This window comes from Trachemys scripta, chromosome 18 (genome assembly GCF_013100865.1).
Source record: "Trachemys scripta elegans isolate TJP31775 chromosome 18, CAS_Tse_1.0, whole genome shotgun sequence".
In the NCBI taxonomy this organism is placed as follows: domain Eukaryota; kingdom Metazoa; phylum Chordata; order Testudines; family Emydidae; genus Trachemys; species Trachemys scripta.
This window is the reverse complement of record NC_048315.1, coordinates 10,972,085-10,993,429: the sequence shown is the minus strand read 5'-3', so window position 1 is coordinate 10,993,429 and position 21,345 is coordinate 10,972,085.

Below are 21,345 nucleotides of genomic sequence, written 5' to 3'. Positions count from 1 at the left end.
CAGTGTTCTTTTCCCTTCCCCTTCCTTCTTGTTCAGTGCAGGATCCCAAATTGTCAGGCATGCTGTTGTTGCCAATGTGTCAGGGGCATAGTGGTTGCTTGGTAACCAGCAGCAACACTTCAAAAATGCATCCCTTTTAAATCGCGCTTTCCAAACTTAATGGCTTTGAAAGGAACAGTTGTTCTTTCAGGATTATTTTCATTTAGGTTTTTTTTAAATCCTCCTTTCAGCCCAAGCTTTGCTTTTCTTCTCGATTCGCTTTCTTCACATCTGTTTTCACAAAGGCAAGCAGTGTCATTGGCCTTGCCCATTTGGCACTAAAAACCCTTTTATCTTTTTCTTTTCTCATGGAGTTCAGATGTTATCGTTTCTGAATTCCAATTGGAATGGAAAGAAACTCCACTAACATTTCCAAGTACCATTTTCATTTATGTTATCTTTGGTCTCTCTATTCTTTTTGGAGGCTATTTTTTTCTTCTAAGGAATATAAACATAAATCAATATCAGAACTGTGTGAAGAAACATCAGAAATTATCTCCTAATTTATGGAAGGCAGTGTGATGTAGTGGGTAGAGTACTGACTGGGAACCAGGAAAACTAGACTTGTATTCTCTCTCACGATGTCCTGCTTTATGACCTTGGGAAAGGCACTTTGCTTTACTTTCCCTTTCTGTAAACTGGGTGCAATGCTACTTGCCCAGTGCTGTAAGATCTATGGATGAACAGTGCTATATGGTCTTGATTTTGTATGACTGAATGTCGATGACATCTCCATTATTGAGGTCAGTGGTAGCCGAGGCTGCTTGGCACCTAGCAGCATCAAACCCGGTAGGAGCTGCATGCTTGTATTAATTCTAGGCAAACAGAAGGTTAATTTGTCTGATCCTGCTCCCATTAAACTCGTGGCAAAATTCTGTCGCTTTTCCTAATGCATAACCAGCTCAGCACTATGGGCCAAATTCATATAGGTCACCTGGAATATTGTTTGAAGTCAGTGGAATTGTGTGTGAATATCCAAGATGTTCTGTCTATTTCACTTTAATTTTCCGTGCTTCTTTCTGTATATCATGTCTATTACAAATGACATAAAAGTATATAGGTTCAGATATAAGGGGCTGAGCAGTTAAATTACTACAGATATATACATACATACATATATGTGTATATATATATGTGTATATATATGCACACACACACATATATATATTATATATATATTGTGGGTACAATGGCATACTGTTATGAAATAAGTATTTCTATCTATCTTACCCATAGGTTTTTATACTGCTACCAATCACCATAATATCTGTGCACTCTCCACATAATTATCTATATATTACAATATATACAAGTATCCATCCATTTGCTGATGAGGATATTCAGGTGTCCAGATTAATGAAACAGGGAACTTTCCCAAAATTATACATGTAGGGGGGAGGAGTAAATTTGTATCTCCCTTAAACTGTTGTGGCAACAGGAGGGCTCCTTGAAAGAAATAGTTACACTGGTGTCATGGAATAAGTACACCTCTACCCCAATATAAAGCGACCTGATATAACACGAATTAGGATATAACGCGGTAAAGCAGCGTTCCGGGGAGGCGGAGCTGCATGCTCCGGCGGATCAAAGCAAGTTCAATATACCGCGGTTTCACCTATAACTCAGTGGACAGCGTTATATCGGGGTAGAGGTGTATCTACTCCCAAATCTCCATCTTGTGAGGAATGAGTGAGTTCTAATCAGTGGTTTCCTGGAAAGGCAGGTATCAGGGGGTAGCCGTGTTAGTCTGTATCTACAAAAACAACAAGGAGTCTGGTGGCACCTTAAAGACTAACAGATTTATTTGGGCATAAGCTTTTGTGAGTAAAAACCTCACTTCTTGGAAAGGCAGGTTATTCAGATTCTAACCACTTCTAACTGACACACAATCCATAAATTGTAATATTCTTTAACTGTATCCAAATGGCACTTTTCCTACCTATGAAAACATCAGGCATGTTTTTGTTAAAAATTCCAGTCTAGTCTTCACAACAGAATGTCATTGACCAGTATGACTAAGGGGGCCCAACCACATTAGCAGCAACAGAAAATGGCTGTGGGGAAATGTCTTTTGATGGATAAAGCTGAATAGTCACTAGCAGCCGGGATCAAATTCAAATGATAGAGGGCAGATTCAGAACACCATGGATATTAAGTATTTTTACAGAAAAGTCCCAAGATGTCAGACCTGATTGTGTGATATCCGACTCCAGGAAAATTTCAGTCCAGCTCCTGTCACCATAGTACCTGGTGACAGGGTGACTGCACTGGCTGGGTCATCTGAGTAGGTTGGAAGACAGACACATACCCAAGGACATGCTATACGGGGAGCTATCAGAGGGAACAAGAACAACAGGATGGCCCAAGCTTCTCTATAAAGACAAATGCAAGTCAGATATGAAGGAATTTGGAATTCATCCTGACTGATGGGAAATCTTGGCAAGTGCTTGTAACAAGTGGCATCATCGTCTCCATCAGGATATCAAAGTCCATGACAGGAACTGGCTCCTACAGCTTGAAGAGAAAAGAGCCCATAGAAAACAGGCAGCTCCCAACCAAGATACAGACAGTTGCAACAACTGCCAAATCTCAGATTGGACTATTCAGTCACATGAGACATTGCAAACCAGCTACATCATAGGCTGCAATTCCCACCATCTTTCATAGACGAAAGGATGCCAACACCAGTGCCTGGCATCTCTCAGACATCAAGGAATTTATCCACACAACACCCTGTGGACGTAAAGTAGTAGCCCCATGTTGCAAATCAGAGACTCGAGTAGCTAGATAATTTGCCTGAAGGCTCACAAGGAGTCTGGCAGAACCAGGAATTGAACCCCAATCAACTGAGTCCTCAAACACAAGCTCATTCATCCTATCAGAATGCATGAGAGCTGGCTACTTTAGCTTTTTGTACTCTCTGCTGGACCGTAGTCGCTCCTTAGAACACATGCACAGCCCATCTCATGCAACAGCAGGACCCAGATCATTGCCCTGCCTGGCAGCGTCAGTAGTATGAAATGTTAGGCCATTCCTTGTTTTTTAAATGATGGGGCTGTGCACTGTGCACAAAGGTCTTCAATCAGCTCCTCCAATCATGCTAAAGCCATTTAGTGCTTCTGAAGAGCCGCATTCATTTTGTGCCAACTCAATCTGTTTGAAAATTGAAATGACAGAGGCTTAACAACACTTGACACGTACTGTCACTTTTTATTTCACCACTTCTGTCCCATCACCTAGAAACATGCACAGCTGCAAAATAAGAAATGGCTAACGGTGCAGAGAACACATCTCTGAGCAACATCGCAAGCATGTAGCACTGCTAGAAATGCTACACAAACAGACAGACAGACACCGACGTTAATTAGATGTGAGAGACCGATTGTCTAATTCTTCTAAACTCTGCTCAGTACAGGAGCATAGTTGGGGGCCAAAGGTGGCTTTAATATCTTTGTGCCTTCTGTATTCTTGGGACAGTTGGGGGCCTTGCTTGGTCCTCGGCATAGGTCAGAACAAGCTCAGGGCTGCTTTAGCGTGCTGTTAGCTGTAGTGACTCCATAGGAGCCATCCCATTCCTTAGAAAAGACCCAGCACAGCATGCTTCAGCCAGGTTATCTCCTTCTCCTGACACCCCCCTGCATCACTCCTATGCTGGGAGTTGGGAAGGAGTGTAGAGCCATTTTGTCAGCTCTGTGACACCTGGGGAGCCCACGTACCCCAGGGATATTCACCAGGGGCCTGTTCCATCAATTATACAGCCCTTTTGTAGCTCCAGAGTGGTGTGGAAGGGTATCTGGCTCCTACATATGTTAAATTTGAAGTAAATATGAACTTTAAACCTTCAGTGGATCTATTTTCAAATTTTTTTCAATTAGGATTTTCAGAACAGGGAACATAAGAACGGTCATATTGGGTCAGACCAAAGGTCCATCTAGCCCAGTATCCTGTCTTCCGACAGTGGCCAATGCCAGGTGCCCCAGAGGGAATGAACAGAACAGGTAATCATCAAGTGATCCATCCCTTGTCGCCCATTCCCAGCTTCTGGCAAACAGAGACTAGGGACACCATCCCTGCCCATCCTGGCTAATAGCCATTGATGGACCTATCCTCCGTGAATTTATCTAGTTCTTTTTGGAATCCTGTTATAGTCTTGGCCTTCACAACCAGGGCCGCCCAGAGGATTCAGGGGGCCTGGGGCAAAGCAATTTCGGGGGCCCCTTCAATAAAAAAAAAGTTGCAATACTATAGAATACTATATTCGTGTGGGGGCCCCTGCGGAGTCCAGGGTCTGGGGCAAATTGCCCCACTTGCATCCCCTCTGGGCGGCCCTGTTCACAACATACTTTGGCAAGGAGCTCCACAGATTGATTGTGTGTTGTATGAAAAAATACTTCCTTTGTTTTAAACCTGCTGCCTATTAATTTCATGAGAAGGAGTAAATAACACTGCCTTATTTACTTTCTCCACACCAGTCATGACTTTATAGACCTCTATCATATTCCCCCTTAGTCGTCTCTTTTCCAAGCTGAAAAGTCCCAGTCTTATTAATCTTTCCTGATATGGCAGCCATTTCATACCCCTAATCGTTTTTGTTGCCCTTTTCTGAACCTTTTTCAATTCCAATATATCTTTTTTGAGATGGAGCGACCACATCTGCATGCAGTATTCAAGATGTGGGCGTACCATGGTTTTATATAGAGGCAATATATTTTCTGTCTTATTATCGATCCCTTTCTTAAGGATTCCCAACATTCTGTTTGCTTTTTTGACTGCCGCCGCACATTGAGTGGATGTTTTCAGAGAACTCTCCACAATGACTCCAAGATCTCTTTCTTGAGTGGTAACAGCTAATTTAGACCCCAGCATTTTATATGTATAGTTGGGATTATGTTTTCTAATGTGCATTACTTTGCATTTATACACATTGAATTTCATCTGCCATTTTGTTGCCCAGTCACCCAGTTTTGAGAGATCCTTTTGTAGCTCTTGGCAATCTGCCTGGAACTTAACTATCTTGAGTAGTTTTATATCATCTGCAAATGTTTCCACCTCACTGTTTACCCCTTTTTCCAGATCATTTATGAATATGTTGAATAGGACTGGACCCACTACAGACCCCTGGGGGACACCACTGTTTACCTCTCTCCATTCTGAAAACTGACCATTTATTCCTATCCTTTGTTACAGTGAAAATGTATTGTGCATTTTTTTAGTTTATTAAATGTAATTATGTTTTACATAAATTCCCAAATGTCTTAAATTTTTTGTTGAAAAAAAAAAAGAGAAGAGTTTTTCTTCTTACAAATTTGGTGCGGGGAGAAGTGGGAGAGTGAGGGGAAGAGATTTGATTGCATGGTATGACAGACAATGTGTCATCTTTGTCACTAGTTCTAATACGGCGCAGAACTGCAAAGACCAAAAGTAATTAACATCCAATGAGTGTTCCATGGATTATGTGAAATGAGCTTCATGATCACAAACCAGTTCCCAGTGCCCACATCACAAAAGCCACCTTCCCCAAAATTGGCACCAACTGGCTTTTGCTGAAAAGCCAAGGATTAAATGGGTCACGGAGACTGAAGTATGGTAGATCTTCCTCTCACATGTTCTGTGGATAGAGAGAGAGAGCTTTTAGTCTTTCACACCATCAATTAGATCTGGTCAGGAATTTTCTGTCATTATTTTTGACAGAAAATGTAGGTTCTGCAAAATCAAAAAAAAATTCTGAAATTTTTTGGTTTTCCTGCTGGAAAAATCTAAACAAATCCTTCGGTTTGGTCAGATCAAGCAGAGTCTAAACGTGCTGGTTTGTTGAACCAAATTGTGAAATTTCATTTCAAGTCAGTTCACCGGCTTTGCCGGTTCTGGGTTAATCTGGGTTCACCAGTGCTGCCGTGGTGCCTTATGGGAGCTTGTGATGGGGTGAAACCCCCATCATGGCAAGAAAGGATGAAGGGCCCAGTTAGTCACGATTACTTCACCTGCACGATATTTGGTAGTTTCTTATCAGCCAGAGAGGGTGAGACTAAACCTCCCAGAAACCCGGGCCATATAAATGGTCTGAGAGCATTCAGTCAGGAATTACAGCCCACAGCTAGCAGTCTGGTGAGGCTGGCTCCTGTGCAGGGCTGAAGTGCCAGCGATTGTTGCAGGCGAGGGCTCCAGGTCAACTTAGGTTGAGCAGAACAGTGCTTGATACCAGACCCGGGGAAAGGCTGTGAAACCCCAGGAGAGGCCTGAGCACATGGCCTGGAGGATAGGTTGATGCTTTGGAACTTTGGACTACACCTGGACATGTTGTTACCCCGGAAGGGGTTTGGACTAGCCACTTCTCAGCTAACGGGCTGAGCGGTGTATAAAGAGAGACCATCTGCTGCGGCACTGGAGATGAGACTCCCTGCAACATTGCGCTCTGACACAAGGCGATGCAATGGTTCTAGGTAAGTGCAAATCATTGCAGAGCTATAGTTTGGGTACCTCATGCCTCCATTTTCCTCTTTTGTCTAGGTAGGGTGCTTAGCTGGCCTACATCTCCCATGGTCTCTCCTTTGGTTGAACTGCTGTGGTGAAAAATGGGAGTCTCTTGACCACAGCTCATCATGGGAGATGTAATGTGGTCAGGGAGCCCAGCAAAAAGAGGAGAATAGGGGGAATAAGGCACCCTGACCCAAATGAGGGACCATAGTAGCTAAGGGTGAGAGATTAACACTGGAACCAAGCCAAAGCCTTAAATGTACAGACTTAGAAACAACACTTTATTCATTAAGACCCCGATTCAGCAAAATACTTAAGCACAAACTTTGAAGTCAGTGGCTATACTGTTTAAGTGTTTTGCTGAACCGATGTCTAATTCAGGATTACTAAATCCAAGTGGGCTGCACAGTTTATTTCCTGGCCTTCCCAAGCCTTATGTTTAAGGAGATACCCTGTTAATGGGCTTGTGCAAAATCAACCTGATGGTCTCAAAGAAGCTGAGGTCGGAGAAAGAAGAGATTTTCTAGGTCAAACAGCTGAAAAATATGCCATCACTAGGTAGGTTGTTTTGTTTTGTTTTGTCATTTATTTATGTGGTTCTCACCACAACAAATTTATAAAAAATCAGTACATAAAAAGATGCCAGTACATAAAACTGGAATGTTCTTCCACAATGCGATTAAAAATAGATACAATTTTGTATACATCAGAATACTTTCAGAAGGTATTGCTGCATTACAGAAGTAAACATTACTCACACATTTATAAACACCTGTCAAAATTATTTCCTGAGGTAAATGAAAGTAGCATCCAGCACAATCTATTTGCTAAATTGATCCTAATTTTCACAGCTGTATGTGTGAAAAGGTGCGTACAACAAATATGGTTCCATGCTACAGTTCTTAAGTGGGAGTTTGGCCTGAGGAAGGAGTGCTGGATTGGAGCAACCCTCCCCCAGAATTTTAATTAACACCTTTATATTGCATCAGCTCTCCTAAGGTATCCTGTTTTATCCAAATCTGTCTTTTTGTGCTCAGTCCAGCTCCCATTAAAATCAACAATAAAACTCCTATTGACTTCACTAGTTCCTGGATTGGGTATGTAAGATTCTTAAGGCAGAGACTACCTTTATTAATGTCTTGAATAGTGCTGACTACATCACCAGTATTCATATTATTATTATCAATAACAACCATCATCATTATCATTGTTTACCCATCCTTCTCAGCTTTATATGATCTGAGAGACATATCACAGATCTCTGTGCCCTTGGCAGCATTACAAAATCATATTTCCACATTAATTAACATATGTTCAAGACCTGACATTCAGGACCACATCTCCTATTCTGCATTCCCTATCTCCTTTTTGTTCACAAACGTATTAAATGGTGTCAATTGGGCATAGCAAGAAAAATCTTATTCTGTATCACTGATGTATAGCTCTTTAACATCTTCAGTCAAACAAGCCAAGCTGCTACACTCAAATATTTTGAACAAACTGTGAACGTTTAAAAAAGAATTAAACAAAAGCACACCCCAGCCCGTTTTATTGTAGAACTAGCAACATCCAAAAGAATCAAGCTGTTTACATTGTGGAAAAACTATGAAACAACGGACAATATCATTGGCACCCAGTTAAAAACCATAGATTGATATATGGATGTCATATAAATTAGCATATGTCCTGTGGTTTAGTAGTAAACTCTGACCTCTTGGTACAGATGCTCACATAGCAAAGTGATGAACATGGTATAAAAACTAGAGCTGGCTAGGATATTTTCAACAAAACGTGTTGTCATGGAAAATGCAAACTTGCTGAAATCAAAACTGTTCATAGGAAAGGGCTGGTTTTGATGAATTTCCCAGTTTGAAAAACATTTGAAAAACAGGTTTCAAAATCATTCAAATGCCCTGTTTTGACATATTCAAAGGGAAGAAGTTCAGTTTCTTCAGTTTGAAGCGACGTTTCATTTTGAAATTTAAGTTCATTTAAAGTTTTTTTAAAAAAGTAGTAAAAAAAAATAACATCAAACTTGAAGTGACGTATTTTGAAACGATCAGAATGAAACACTTGGGCTATGTCTACTCTTCCGTGGTGTGAAGAGCACAGGCACTGCATGTGTGACTACGCGCTGCAGTGCAAGGCAGGCTGTGTCCACATTTGTCACTGCACGTTGCAGTGAAAGGCTCCGGCAGCGGAGATTCAGCGGGGAAAATCTCTGGCAGTGGTTTGCTTCCAGCGCTTTTCCCGGCTACCTGGCTGTTGCCAGAGCCTGTTGCTGCGGTGGGGAAAGGCTCCAGCAGCAGGAAGGCTAAAAATAGCAGTATAGACATGAGATGCATTTCTTGGGTGTGTAAAGACCCTCATAGGTGTAGTTTGACTTCTACATTTGGGGGGGGGGCACTCCAGTCAAGCTAACGGGACTGCGCATGGAGAGGGCAAATTCTATGCCCGCCCAGAGGGCACCATTTCAGATTTTCCTTGGGGGAGGGGTGGGGGCAACTTTAACTGTGATTCCAGGGGCTTCTTTTGCAAATAATAACTTAGAAATTATCTGACAGGAGCACTGTATCTAATTCCTATATCAAGAAAGAAATTTAAATAAATATTAGACTCACTCAGCTCTATTACTCAGCTGTTCTGACATCTTGTGGCAAGTCACTTAAGGGACACTGGTTAGGTTTAAAATGGTAGTGTATATTCGTTCTCAGATACTCTTACTAAAGTGGGAAGGGGCCATTGTGAACATCTAGCCTGGCCTCCTGCACGTTGCAGGCCACAGAACCTCACGCACTCAGCATTCTCTACTCGCCTAAGCTGTGTACCTCACTGTGTACACTGCTATTTCCACTCGTGCTAGCGGGTCATGCAGTCTCTGTACTCTATGTACGTCCATAAGTGTCGAGTACAAATTGTACTGAACAGTCCTAAGTGGGAATGTCTACACAGATTGAGGGATTGGTGTCCTGCCCCCCATATTTAGCATCCACTAGGACTAGGATGGTAATGCTTCAGGGAGAGTACATGCGGCAGGTGTAGTAAGTGTTGTTGCTGAATGTGTCCCTCCTGGCAATCCTATCTTATGCAGACCTGGATCCTACGTTACTAGGCCCCCCCACCTCTCATCCCTTCCCACAATGTTTGACTGGCTCTATCAGCCAAAACTGGACACAGGGTGTTTAATAAGGATGATGGGCACCAGTTAGAGTAGAATTAGGACCCAGAAATTTCACTCGCTACTCTCACTTACGAGTCCCTTTTTGAGGTTCAAAAACAAAGTTAGGTTATCTATTTTTCTGTCGGTTTTTTATTTGTTGGATGCCTCTGTCCTAAGCGATTGCAGCCATCTTGAACTTTTGAATGCATTAATATTTCAGCAAGATGGGCAGCAGGAGGCTCTAAAATGTCAATCATCATTTAAAAACTCAAAGGATTTGATGTAGAGCTTGGAGAAATGCTTTTTTTTTTTAATTCAGCATTATAGCACCAGAGATAACACAGACTCCTTTCTCCCCCCTACAGAAAATAAAGCTGATCATCATTTGCATTCAGTTAACAAACTTGCGACATGTTTAAAATGATCTCTGTGCAGTTTCTAAACAGAAACATGTTTTCATTTTCCCCTTCTCAAATTCTATTTTGGAAAGTAGTTTTTTGTTTGCTTCAGAGATAGAAAAATATGTTGAAAACACATGCATCAAATAATAGATCAAAGCAAAAACACACAGACGGGGACCTCAGAGGGTTTGCTTGACATCAGCAAAAAAGTAAATCGGAATGAAATCCTCATAAACACCGGCATTTTTCAGAAAACGGGGGTTACACATTCCAAGTTCACACTTAATGGTCTTTGGGGGATATTCATTCTTCGGAGCAGTTCATGTAGCCTGATGGGAAACTATATTTACGATGCTTTTAACTCTGACTGGGTCCATTTTTTAAAGTTGTTTCCAGAATGTAAATTATTTAAAATCATTGATTTGTTTCTTTTCACTGGGAGGAAAGCTTAACCAAAAAGCTTTCCTGTCTATGACAGTCTTAAATTCTGAGGAGATCTATGTGGTTTCGCTTAATTGAACACCTAAGGAAAAAATTATGTGTTTAGCCTCATAACATCTTTCTTTTTTTAATGTAAGTAAACGGTAGATTTATTTAGCCCCCATTGGCTTTTGAAATACATCCACTAATAGTATCTATTTAAATGTTGTCCTCCGGAATGGGTAAAAATGTTTTATCACAAGATGTTAAATCCACTACGGGAGTGTTTTATCTACCTCCTCATCCCCTTTAATGCTTCTCTGGCAGATAGGACAATGCATTCTGAAGTGATTACTAACTACGGGATAAGTTGAACCATTGGGCGGAAGGGGCAGCAGGTGGCTTCACCACCCCCATAGGCCTTCTCGGAAAGGAAATGTGACACAGAGAGACATAATTTCTCTCATGAGGGGAGAGGGGAATGAGCTAAATACATCACTCCTGTTCATGGAGCACGTTATTTCACTCCCATGTGCCCAGTCCGCTACTATGACTCCCCACTCCCTTACTGCTCACGCGGGGCGGTCTCAGCTGAGCAACCCCATCTCTCCCTGTGACTGCCCAAGGCACAATCTCAACAACACACACTTGGCAGTGCAGAGGAGTCAGGGTTGTGGCAGGGCTTAACACCTCAGCAGTCCTGCATGGTCAAATAGGCACCATCTAACCCAAATAAGGACAATCTAAATGTACAAGGGGTAGGGATTTCAAAAGCACCCAAGTGATTTGGGGTCATAAGTCCCGTTGGCTTTCAATGTGATTTGGGCTATTAAGTCACTTAGGACCAGATTTTTGTAAAAGTACTTATGCATCTAACCATGCCGATAAAGTGCCTAGTGAGATTTGCAAAAGCACCTAAACAGATTTCACCCTTATGTCTCATTAAAATCAATGGGAGTTAGACATCTGCCTCACACCGGTGATTTTCTGTAAAACCCACTAGGTGCCTATGTGCTTCTTTAGGCACCTAAATATATTTGAAAATTTTTGAAAATCCCATCCAAGGCAGGGGAAAAGTGAAAGGGGAAATCGAGGCACCGAATGATGCTCAGTGACTTGTCCAAATTCACTGAGCAGCTCTGTGGCTGCACTGGGAATAGACTCCAGAATACCTTGTTCTCGGTGTCCTATCTACTAGGCCATGCCAAGTTTTGGATCAAGCTCTTCCTGACTCCTCAGCCAGGCAACCTGAAACTATAGCTAACTTCAGTACAAAATTCCAATGGATAATTCTGATACTTTGTGAACACCAAAGTACATAGGTCATGAGTAATAGTGTGATAAAGCTCTAAATTTTCATAACACAACTGTCGTGTAGTAGTTATGCAACAGAGGGGTTTTCCCCACCCAATTATGGTCTATCTGATAACTGCTGATACAAATCTGAGGGCATAAGGTCAGAATTCACATCAAGGTGTTGTGCATGATATTAACCTTAAAATCGCTAAGTAAAAAGTTGGTGGTTTCAGGTATTTCTCATTACAGTAAACTAGAGACATTTGGATTTCTCACCATAATTACCACTGATTTCTTCATTTTGGGGACTTTGTTGCGTATCAACTCATTAAATTGTCACATGCTTATGAGACTTTCGTTTATGCTCAGGAAACAGTTGGCATATTACTCGTGAAACCAGAGTTGTTTAATATTCCTGACAACAAAACTGTTTAGAAATATTTCATGTGAGAACTGTAAAGAAACAAGTTTCAGGAGTTTCTGTTGTAGTCAGAATCTCTTCTTTTGCCTAGATTTGATACTGAATCAGCAGAGCTCTGTTTGTAAAGATGGTGTTTATGGGAAGGGGATGGGGTAGTGTTAAATGGTCTTTTGTGTAGCTCTGTAGGATGCGGCCATTGTCCTCATCTGCAGCACCTCGCCCCAGTGCCATGCAGTACTGTCCTGTCAGCTAAAGAATGCTGGAGCCCTACGCAGGATGTGTATCAGTGTCTATTGGATCCAGATGGTTCTTCAGAAGCACATAGGCACATTTTGCTGAGCCCACCCACAGAATCCCTGAACTTTTGTTATGAATGCTCCATGCCTTTTAGCCTAACAGAATTGGATATCTGGGATGACAAATAGCTTGCCAATGCTATTATTTAAAATAACCATATTTGTCCAAAAGCAGGGGACAGGAGAGATCATTTTCAACTAAGGAGAGAGGTAAGTTATTCCAGCTCCAGGGCAACGGTCATTAACACAACAACCATTTAGATGGGTTTTAAGTGTTTATTTATACTGGTGGGAAAAAAATCTGCTCACCGTAACATGGCAACGCTGAATCAAAAGGTGCATCAGTTACAGCGGAAAAACAAAGACTTTTCCGGTTAACAGAAGGTCTCTAATAAATTTTCCAATATTCACAGAGAAAAGCATTTGAATGGTAGAGTGGCAATTTTTTTTAAATGGAATTTGAATGGTACTTGGCAAAAAGCTGTGCAAAGAGATGAGAAATGTGGCTTAGCTGCTTTTCTCTCTGGTGTCACGAGTATGGTTTCTGGGAAGCAGCATACGTGGCTATTAAAATTTCTGTGTCAGAATACATGTCCGACAGTAAGCGATGTATGGCCCGTTCCTAGCTGCATGCTCCTATTTTATGTCACTTTAAATTAAAAAGGGGTGTAAAGAGCTACCTTCTTGGTTCCTGGGTAAAACTAGGAACTGTAACGATATCCAGCTTTGTTTGCTATTTGTTGTGCAGTAGCAAGCATGCTAAGTACACCAAAGGACCTATGTGAAAGATTGCATCTCTTCCAATGACACTGCGCGGCTGCTACTGCTGTTTGCTTGCATTGCGTTGCAGTAGAGCCTACGGTTCCAGTTATGGACCTAGACCCCATTGTGCTAGGTGCTGTACAATGTAGTGCCCCAAAGAGCTTACAACTGAATGATCAGCAGAGGCCTGGATGCTAGATCTCCCCTGATATAACAGATGTACTGGCAGTGTGGTATAGGGGACTCAGTGGTCTGGAATGCCCTACTGCCATGGTGTGAAATAGGACAGATTTGCTGACTTTCAAGGTACACTGCTGCTCTGCTCTGCCTGGACTTTCAGGACAGTGAGGGGAGATTGGAGCACTGGACCCAGGTACTAGGGTGTTGTTTGTAGGTAGAGCTGATGCTCTATGGAAAGGATGAAACAACTCAAATTTGTATATGGTTTTGCCATTTTAAATATCTGGCAAAACATCCCTTACATTTTGTTGCTCCTCACCAAAGTAAAATAAATAATAGCAAGCACACGAGAGAGACACTTCAGTTATTGTGTGATTGTGAAATGCCTTGAACGTGAAAAACACTATCTACTGTTAGTGCTAAGCATCATCATTGTTTCTAATCAGTACATTTCAGCAAACCTACACTGTCGCATTCAATTTTCCTACAAATGTCCAACTTGAAAAATCCCAGAGCATATTGGCTCATGAAATTAAAGTTCTAAGCACAAATATTGTAGGCATTTATTAAACTCTAAACATAATGCCCAACCAAATGAAAAGTGTGAGCTTTTTTACTCTCTAAGGCAAAGTTATTTAAAACTTCAGGGGATTTGGAGTTAAAAGAGCAGAAAAGAAAAGGGTATGAAAAAGGGGGAAGATAACAAGATAAGCAGGACAATCACAATGCAACAAGATGGTGAGTAGGAACATTTACCTTTGAAAATAAACATGATGTGAAAGTATAAATTACTTCTATGTATACATTTCCTAATCCCAAATGAAAAGAATCCCTAGAGAGTCAAATCTTCTTGTCCTTACCTGTATTAAACTCCTGGGATTTGACTGTCCTACATCTCCATTACATTCCTGAAAAGATTTATGAACATACTTTAAGTACACACCTAGTGCCATTATGCCCATAAGTCCATTGTGCAATATGATTCTGTCTGCTTCTCTATTCTCCCCTGGTTTTTAACCCTGGGTATTGTGCTCTTCTAAGATATTTTATCTTTTTAGAAGTCTTCCAATTTGTTTCAGTTGATGAATCTAGGACTCAGGCTTCCTTTTGGAGCCCTAATTGGGAGCATGCTTGGTCCTTAAAATGAAAAATGTATTGTACATCTTTGCTCTGCTGCCTGGGCTAAGGATATTTACATGACTTATGGTTATGTTCCTCTATGAGGCTGTGCCACAAGATTTTGACCCTGTTGCCGGAGAGAGAATACAGAATCCATAACAAAAGTCAGTGCAATTTCTGTAAACTACTGCACACTATTTCATGTTAACGTGGTAAATAACAGTAACCCTCAGTTACCACTATCAATAGCAGGCCAGCTCCAGGATTATAATATGTGTAACTTCATTTATACTTTGCTGTTCTTGTACATTTGCTGTACAGTACTTACCAAGACTGTGTTTCGAAAACATGCTCACATATAGTTCTGGCATGTGCTAATACTGCCATTATCTGAAGATACCAGCCAAGGACAATTTGACTATATTCTCCACCTGTCCTATTTGATTATCTGACTTGACCATTCAGACTTTAATTAGAACTGTATTTTGGCTTTACACATAATCTGTGAACGCAGAATCAGCTTCTGTTAGAGCATGAAGGCTAGAGAAATGTTGGTTCCACCATAGACTGGCACAGAAGAATTGAATAATCAGCCTTATCACACTCACACACCTGATCAGCAATGCTTTTAGACTTCTGTGCCCTACATATGAAAGGAAGTGTGGGATTGTGGGTAAGATACTGGACTAGAATCAGGTGGTCCGTGTTATAGAAGCTCTTGCTTTCTTGGGCAAGTCACTTAGGGCCAGATTTTAAAGCTATTTAGGGATCTAAAATAAGTGCCTAACTCTGATTGAAATCAGGTGGGAATTAGGCACCTAAGGGCTTTAAATCCCACTAGGCTCCTATCCTTATCTTTAGTTGCCTAATTACCTTTTTAAAATGTGGCCCTTAGTCTCCCTCTGCCTCAGCTCCCGCCCCCATCTGTAAAATGGAGATAATGTTTCCAGTCTCTATTATTTTTGAATTTGCAAAAAGTGGAAGATTAAAGCAGGCTTGAGCTTGCCTTGAGGTGGAAGGAAAGATATGGAAGACGTATATCTATGTCTCCCACCAGCATAGTCAACTCATTATTAGGGACCTCAATGTAGTCTTCCCAGGAACCTCAAACAGGGATGCTGCTGGCAGGAGTTGAGACTCTGTTTCTTGGCTCCTTCACTGTTAGGAAACAGATATCAGTTTTAATGGACAGCCCAAGAACCCAGCAGTTGATCTTTCTGCAAATGTTTATCCATCTTTCTTTGCGTAGAGAATATCTTTCCTTGAGACCACTCATCTATATTTGTATTCAAAGTTGAATGCTGTCTTGTTTTTTTTTTAGAGACATCCTTAAAGTCAAGTGGCTATGGCTCCAAATATATTTGTAAACTGACTGCAAGAAAGAATAGAATAGAAAGTATAGAATACAAAATGGACTCATACAACAGTTACATTTATCCCTAAGAATCTTAAGCAAGAGCAAAAGAATGAGCATTGATTTGTCATTGGCATTCAGTATCAATGCAATTCTCTAGGGAAGGTAGAACCTAGGCTTAGTGATCATCTCACAAATGCAATAATAGAACTGTGATTCCATTACTTGTCAAATCAGTTCACAAGCCATGTAATGCTCCCAGCAATGTAATCAGAACATTGCGTTTTTAGTATAGATTAAGCACTTTTGGTAAAATTGCAAACCTGCTATGATGTCACACGTTTTGATAGTAGGTCACTTCCACTGACCTCTTAAACTAGTGAGTTAAATTAAGACTAGTCCTGCTGGAATTCAGTTATATTTGGGGCAAACATAGATTTTGAAAGACATGGACCACAGTAGCACAGTAAATATTTCAGCAGCATTTCCGTTTCTACAGCTTGTACATTCTTACAGCAATTAGTTTAGGTTCTGCTGGGACTTTTGTGTTTACAGCATGCTTTTGAACTTTGACTGGATACATTTCACTCTGCTTCTTTAATAATGTCTTATAAAGTACAATTTGTTGGGTGAACAAAATACCTAGTGCAGAAAGCAAGCTAAATCCTCAAGCTAAATACTGCATATCCAGTAAAATTGGGACACGGTGATAAAAGGAGAAGAATAAAATACATTTAAATAAGGCTCAAGTCATTCTGCACTTACTGCCACCTGACATTATGAACCCTGAACACCTCTTAGAACACTTTTAACTTGAGCAAACCATATTGCAATGATCTAATAACGTCAAGGAGATTATTATAGCTACCTCATTGAAAAACTGCAGTAGTATATAAACTGATCCATGTCAATGTATTGGATTTGCTTAAGACCTGTGGCTGGTTGCAAGCCCAGTGGAACACACTTCAATGTGAATTTCTGCTGAAGAAACAGATCTGTTTAAAAGAAGCCAAACTTTGGTACAACACAATAGTTCATGTGGGGCCAAATTTTCAAAACAGAGTAAAGACAGATTTTCAATTGATCAGCACCTGCAATCAGGACCAGATTTTCAAATAAACGTAGCACCCAGCAGTTCCCGTTGTGAGATTTATGGACAGATTTTCAGTTGGACTCATTGGCATTCAACATATACTCAATGTGCTGAACTCTTCTGAAAATCTGTTGTGGGCACCAACCACTATTAAAAATTCTAAAACGAGAACCCAATCCATTAGTTTTTATTCTGGCAAATTTCCTGTTGAAGCCTGGGGGCCAGTGTGGGTTAGGACTAGGCAATATATCAGTAATAACTATGAGATTGATTAATGCCAGCGGAGAATCTATGTATCTCTATTTATTTCAGTGGATCTTTGCCAATTTACACCAGCAGAAGCTCTGATCCTAAAAGATTTGCGTGAGGGCCCTTAGGATGGGGCATTTTATGGGGTTGACTATCTTTAAAAAAATCAGTGGTTTTACAGTATATTTATTCTGCAGAGGCCATGTGAAAAATGGCTCACTAAGGTTCTGCTTCAATAAAGCATTTAGCCACGTTGATTTCTGTGGGACTGCTCGTGGACTTCAAGTTAAGCATATGCTTAAGTGCTTTGCTGAATTGGGGGTAAGGGCTTGATCGAAAGCTCATTAAAGTCATGGGGGTGGGAGGAAGGTAGGTGTCTTTTCACTGATTTCAGTTCATTCTGGATGGTCCTTAAGGGCTTGATTTTTGCAAACACTTACGAACACATGTATAACTTCAGCTATATGGCCCTGATTCAGGTAAGGGACTTTAGAACGTGTCTGAATTTAAAACCATGAGCAGTCCCATTGACTTCAATGCAAGATTAGCCCAGTTGAAGTCAATGAATGAATTCCGCTGAAATCATGAATCAACTCAAGTTCTCTCCAAGCTCAGCTTAACTCAAGGTTTGCAATACTGGTCAATCACAGCTGCTTTTTCAGGGACACTCCACCCACTTAAAAAAAAAATAATTGAACCTGCCGTTGTTCCTCAAAACTGGAAAATAAAACTTGCTGTTTTGGTGACATATTTGTTGCAAAGGTGCTTTTGTGGAGTTTTAAGCTGAGAATTTTCATCTAAACCACAAAGAGTCCTGTGGCACCTTATAGACTAACAAACGTATTAGTCTATAAGATGCCACAGGACTCTTTGTCGCTTTTTACAGATCCAGACTAATACGGCTACCCCTCTAATACTTGACTTCTAAACCAAGGCACTCAAAATACTTGAATTTAATTACCTCTTGCTCATTAAGGTCTATCCTTTCAAACACAGAATGATAAACAAATCCATTTCACTATGTGAGCCATTAAGAGCTGCTTGAGTTTTGCATCTGTGTAGCTGACTGGATATTTGAGGAGTTGTTGACAGACACAGCACACCATCAACTCCCCTTGTGACCTGAGAGAATGTATTTTTTTTTTACTGTTGAATTGTTGAATTCACATAGTGAAACAATTAATCGTCCCTGCTCTCAGTCCAGTATTTATCAGGGGTCCAGTTAAAATGGTGCAATACTTGCTAAAAATAATTCACAGTAACTTTCACTTCTGTTTTAGGCTTCCTTACTGATGCATGACATAACACACACTGCATTTGCAAAGCACTACATGCATTGCATGACTAGCAGTAATATGAGTTTTTCACACTTTTTGCATGAATTAACAGAGCAGCTGTCATGGATCCACAAGCTCAGTGCTGTGGTTCCAGTCTTGAAACAGTCTCTAAGAGGATCCCCTTCAGTATTCCAGACCCTCTAGGGAAGTGGTCCCCAAACTGTGGGGTACGCCCCCCAGAGGGGGCACAGAGGAACATTCTGGGGGTGCATGGAGCAGCGGCGGCTCCAGGCACCAGCGCTCCAAGCACGGGCCTGGGGCAGCAAGCCATGGGGGGCACCCTGCCGGTCCCTGCGAGGGTGGCAGTCAGGCAGCCTTCGGCGGCATGCCTGCAGGAAATCTGCCGGTCCCGCGGATTTGGCGGCAATTCGATGGCGAGTATGCTGAAGCCGTGGGACTGGCAGACCTCCCGCAGGCATGCCGCCGAATCGGCGGGACCGGGGACCTCCCGCAGGCATGCCGCCGAAGGCAGCCTGCCTGCTCTGCTTGGGGCAGCAAAAAAGCTAGAGCCGCCCCCGGCGTGGAGGGGCAAGGGTCAGCCCAGCCTCCCTGGGAGGCGGGGAGGGAGCACCACCCAGATCCACTCTGGCTCCAGACCCAGCCCTGCTCCCAGCTGAAACACTGGCTTCGGCTCCTGGCCCCAGCCTCAGCCCCTGACCAGGGCCTGGCTCCCAGCCCCGGTCCCACTCCTGGCCGCAGCTCCCGCTCCCGGCTTCCAGTCCTGCCCCTGGTTGTGGCTCCACTCCCGGCTGCGGCCCCAGCCCCAGCCCCAGCAGCACTAAGGGGTAACTCAGGCTTCCTAAGAATATTACCAAAAAATCCCACTTCATCACAGCAGCACTAGCCCAAGCTGAGGTGCTGTTTCACTGATTCCCAGTGGAAATACTAAGCAGTTAAGGTGAAATTAATACAAGGTTATGTACCACTGAACTTCTGAGGGCTGAAGTGGGACATAAGTGTTGCCTAAATCTTGGACTGGCCCTCTGCAAAAGGGTTAATTTCACCCTTAACTGAAATAATTGTAATACAATTAAACCATAGTATGTTTTACAGTGGCTCCGTAAATGTGGACATATCTTCAGCTGGCGTAAATGGATGCAGATCCATTGACTTTACTCCTCAGGTTAATGAATCAATAGAGCTAGGCTGATTTACACCCACTGAGTATGTGGCCCATGGTGTTTCCCTATTTATGGCCCTGTTACAGCAAATCGCTTAAGCATGTGCTGAAATCCATTCCTATTCAGCAAAGCTTTTAAATGTGTGCTTAATTTAAAGCATATGCTTAAGACTCGATGACCTCAGTGGCATGTGGGTCCAATACTAGTCCATATAATTCATTAATGACTTGGATAATGGAGTGGAGAGTAAGCTGATAAAATTTTCAGGTGGCAGTAAATTGGGCAGGGTTGCAGGCACTGTGAAGGACAGGATTAAAATTCAAAATGACCTTAGCAAATTGGAGAATTGGTCTGAAATCAACAAGAGGAAATTCAATAAAGACAAGTGCAAAGTACTTCTCTTAGGAAGGAAAAATCAAATGCACAACTACAAAATGGGGAATTACTGACTAGATGCTAGTACTGTTGAAAAGGATCTGGAGGTTATAGTGTATCACAAATTGAATACAGTAACTCCTCACTTAATGTCCTAGTTATGTTCTTGAAAAATGCAATTTCAAGCGAAACAATGTTAAGCTAATTTAATTTCCCTATAAGAATTAATGTAAATAGGGGGGAGGTAGGTTTCAGGGAATTTTTTTTTTTTGCCAGACAAAAGACATTATATACAGATACAGTATAAGTTTTAACTAATTTAAACAATTTAATACTATACTCACCAATGATGATTGTGAAGCTTGGCTGAGGTGGGAACACAGGGGCTTGCCCTGTTCCACCCGCCTGGCGCTCCTGCTGGAATGCCGGGTGGGTGGAGTGGGGCAAGTCCCCGTGCCCCAACCTGGTCCCCGGCATGAGCAACGGGCGGGTGGAGCGGGGGGATCCAAACAATGTTATAAGGGAAAATTGCAGAACTTTAAAGGAGTATGTTCTCTAATAGGTTAGCGACCTTATAGTGAAACATCATTAACAGTGAGGACGTTTATTGAGGAGTTACTGTATAAGCCAGCAATCTGATGCAGTTGTGAAAAAGGCTAATATCATTCTGGGGTGTATTAACAGAAGTGTTGTACATAAGATGGAGGAGCAGGGGGGCTGGAACAATGGGGTGCTAAGAGCCATTGAACCAAACTGTAAACCCTGGATATAATGGAAACCACTTCAAGCCTGGGGGTGCGGTAGCACCTCTAGTTCCAACACCTATGCACAGGAGGTAATTGTCCTGCTCTACTCAGCACTAGTAAGACCTCAGCTGAGTACTGTGTCCAGTTCTGGGTACCACATGTTAATAAAGATGTGGACAAATTGGAGAAAGTCCAGAGAAAAGCAACAAAAATGATACAAGGTTTAGAAAACCTGACCTATGAAGAAAGGTTAAAAAGGGGGCATGTTTAGTCTTGAGAAAAGCAGACTGAAGAGGAACCTGATAACAGTCTTCCGTTATGTTAAGGGCTGTTATAAAGAGGACAGTGCTCAATTTTTCTCCATGTCCATTGAAGGTAGGACAAAAAATTATCTAGTTAATCTGCAGCAAGGAAGATTTAGGTTAGATATTAGGGAAAATTTTCTAACTGTAACAATAGTTAAGCACTGGAATAGACTTCCAGGGGTTGTGAAATCCTCATC